The 4,034-nt window shown below is 34.1% G+C and overlaps 1 protein-coding gene across 5 annotated transcripts in view; it reads right to left on the reverse strand.

The window, feature by feature from the left end:
* Positions 1–4,034, reverse strand: part of LOC106881021 (F-box/LRR-repeat protein 20) — a 413,298-nt gene that overhangs the window by 195,376 nt on the left and 213,888 nt on the right. The gene's annotated exons all lie outside the window — the stretch shown is intronic.

Genomic DNA, 4,034 nt, shown 5'->3' on the forward strand with positions numbered 1-4,034 from the left:
TTATACTAATTAGAGCAAATTTCTTCTTTAAAATATTAAATTTTAAAGGTACAAATCCTATGAAATATCATATTAAATTATCAGCTAAGTTAATTTAACCTACAAGCAATTGTTATGCTTTAATTTATTAGCAAAATTTTCATTATGGGCTATTTTCTAACAATCCATTATATTTTGAAAATTTTGTGCTATTTTTTATGAAACTGATTTGGCAATCTGATAATTGCCAACAGCAAAATGGAATAAATAATTTGAGATTGGTGTCTTCTGTTATGATGAAGCATCACAGATGTCAAAGTATAAGTCTGAAGTTGTTAAACACATATTTCATAGCAACAATATGGGGCTTCTGGGTAAATTTTGAAGAAAAACTGGATTGATGGCAAGATTCAGCTTCTAAATGGTGTTAAAGTTGAAGATTAAATGGCAGCTCAAGTTCTTGGAAATTCACTCCATAGACTGAGCAATGCTATACCTTACCAAATCTGTCATTGATTCTATAAATTAGCAAATTAACAACATGTTGGTGAAACCATCATTTACAAAAACACTGATTCTTTCAATGAGGGGGGGATATCAATTTGTGAAATCACCTGATGGAGTTCTGAAACAGCTGTAACTCTGATGGAGTGCCTCACCCTAGTAACATACACCAGTCTTGATAAAAAAGTAAAGCTTAATGATATTTCAAATTTTAACTAAGGCTATTAAGCTGTGCAACGGAACAAGAATTCGAAAAAGGTATTTACATTAACCCTTCAACATTCTGATTACTCTGTCAAATATTATGCTTATTTACTCTTTACTCTTTTACTCTTTTACAAGTTTCAGTCTTTTGACTGTGACCATACAGGAGCACCACCTTTAGTCGAACAAATCGACCCCAGGACTTATTCTTTAGAAGCCTAGTATTTATTCTATCGGTCTCTTTTGCCGAACCACTAAGTTACGGGGACGTAAACACACCAGCATCGGTTGTCAAGCGATGTTGGGGGGACAAACACAAACACACACACACACACACATATATATATATATATATATATATATATATATATATATATATATATATATATATATATATATATACGACGGGCTTCTTTCAGTTTCCATCTACCAAATCCACTCACAAGGCTTTGGTCGGCCCGAGGCTATAGAAGAAGACACTTGCCCAAGGTGCCATGCAGTGGGACTGAACCTGGAACCATGTGGTTGGTAAGCAAGCGACTTACCACACAGCCACTCCTACGCCTATTATTTATTCATATTGTTTTAAATTAATCCTGTATTATCTCACAACTTTGAGATTTCGATGATGTGATTGTTTATTGTTAGAATGTCATTGTAGGGAAAGCATGAAAGGCTGGATCAGTAATGTTTGAACATAAAGCAGGTAGAATATTTGGGTTGGATACAGTCAGTTTGAATGCTAAAAGGTTAATGAATGATTGAAGGCAACACTGTTACAGAAGGTGAACAGTATGGAAAACATGTCATTGTACTAGAAATGAAACAGACCTTCTGATATTATTGAATTCCCCCCCATACACAATTACAGCTTCCAGTTTGAATGGATTTTAATTTGCAGTTACAATCAATAAATCTCAATGTCAGTCATTGAGTAAAATAACTTAGTTCTTCTCAACTGATTTATGTGAACAGGGACAACTGTAAATTGTTTCTGTCAAGAACAACACAGGGTGCTGCAGGCATGGTGACAATGTTGCAAAAAAATCACTACCATTATGTACAGCAAAGTTTTCCAGTGCTAAAATTTTATTTACTCAATTTCATATCATCCCAATACTTAATTAGGATAATTTCATTTATACAAACATAGGCTTCATTACTTATCTACATTTTTACACTATTTTGTTTCTTTCTAATCATCATCTAACATCTACAATGACAGCTGCTGCCAAGCAAAGTAAGAGCAGGTGCACTTGTCCACACTATAAAATCAATTATTAAGTTATTTCAGTACCTCACTAACTTCCATGATCACTGCCTATCTCCATCATTTACTAGAGAAACTCAAGTTCAACAGCTACATTAAAAGCACAGTCCCATTAACACTTATTACTTACAAAAGTTAAACATGAATTTCTCTTGGTCTCACAATGTCGTATATACATATTGTATCCCAGTTTTTAAATTAAGTGCACCATATCTCTGCATTTCCTACAAGGCTATTAAAGGGTTGGCATAAGGAAGGGCACCCAACCATAAAACACTGTCTTAAAAAGTTTATCCAACAAAGTGTGTGTGTGTATATATGTATATATATATATATATATATATATATATATATATACACATATACAAATGCACTCGTGGTGGTGCCATGTAAAAGCGCCTGTGTACAGCAACACATAAAAGTGTTGATGCAGCATCACGTAAGTACCCATGCAGCGTCACATAAAAGCATGTGTACAGTGTCATGTAAAAGCATCTGTGCAACGCCACATAAAAGCACCCAGCACACTGTAAAGTGATTGACATTAGGAAGGGCATCCAGCCATAGAAACCATGCCAAATTAGACTGGAGTCTGGTGCAGCCTCCAGCTTTGTAGCTCTAGTCACACCGTCCAACCCATGCCAGTATAGATAACGGACATCAAATGATGATAATGATGATGATGATGGCAATGTAGTAAGGAAGTTCACTTTGGAATTCCAGTTACAGGTTTGTCCCTATAACATGGAAATTGTCTACAGGTCAATAGTCACAGGTTACCCAATACCATATGAATGAAATTGGTAGACAAAAATTGAAAATGCTCATCATATGTGTCTGCATGCACATGCGCATATGTGAACTCACATCTTCACAAGTTGTGTGTCATTTCTAAACAAAAGTCTTAACATTCAAACAAACAGCTTTGTTTGTTTCCAGTCTTTCACAAAAGTGTGTTGTTCAATAGAATGGGTGGGGGGTGGTTCACTATCTTGCTAGAAAACAGGTGAGATTAGTACCAAGAAGGGTTTCTGAGTGTAGAAGATTTCGCCTCAATGTAGTCTCAACCCATGCAAGCATGGAAAAATAAGTTAAAACAGCATTATATATATATATATATATATATATATATATATATCATGCATGCACACACACACACGCACATACATATAAATAAAAGAAAAGTCTGAATACTTGAATTTTTCTTTAGAGAATAATTAACAATGCAAATAACTTATATATTATTTTTGTAATTTGCAGTCGATCCAACATAAAATTTCAAAGTATTAAAGAGTTTGAACTGTCCACTTACATACACCATTTTCATATTGATGATATCCATTTATGGGCAATTATTAATTACTCAAGAGTTATATCAAAACTTATCAACCATATTATGTTTAAATATGAGTTATCTGTTTCAGAGTCTCAAACAGATCTGGAAGTATCTGGAGAATCATAGATTTCTTTGATTTTTTTAATTAAGTCATTATTAGAAATTGTGCTAACATTATTACAACTTGTGGTCAATTGTTAATTTGACCAAGATTTAATGAATGTGTAATATGTAACATATGGTATAATTATAAACAGGGCAAATTTTAGCCATTTCTTCACAGCAGACTGAAAAAATGATGAACAACCTTAATCGATTTTCAAACCTTATGTCTGCTTCAAATATATAAAACACACATTTCATATATTTGAAGTACTAGTTATAAACGAAAAACCATACTAAGGAATCAAGATAGGGTTAGACATTGAGAACATTATGCGATGCATTATCATCATCATTTAACATTCACTTTTCCATGCTTGCACAGATCAGATGGCATTTATTTGAAGCATATTTTCTACAGCCATGTTCTTCCTGCTGCCAATCCTCACCTGTTTCCAAACAAGGTAATATTTCCCATAGCCAGACATGTTCTTACAGAATATTAGAAATGAGTGACACTGCTTGTGTGACACTGCTTGTGTGACACTGACACTCGTTTACAATTATCACATGATGCCAAGACAGACAGATACAGACACACGTGTGTGTGTGTGTGTGTGTGTGTGTGTGTGTGTGTGT

This window comes from Octopus bimaculoides, chromosome 3, assembly GCF_001194135.2.
Source record: "Octopus bimaculoides isolate UCB-OBI-ISO-001 chromosome 3, ASM119413v2, whole genome shotgun sequence".
Classification (NCBI taxonomy): Eukaryota; Metazoa; Mollusca; class Cephalopoda; order Octopoda; family Octopodidae; genus Octopus; species Octopus bimaculoides.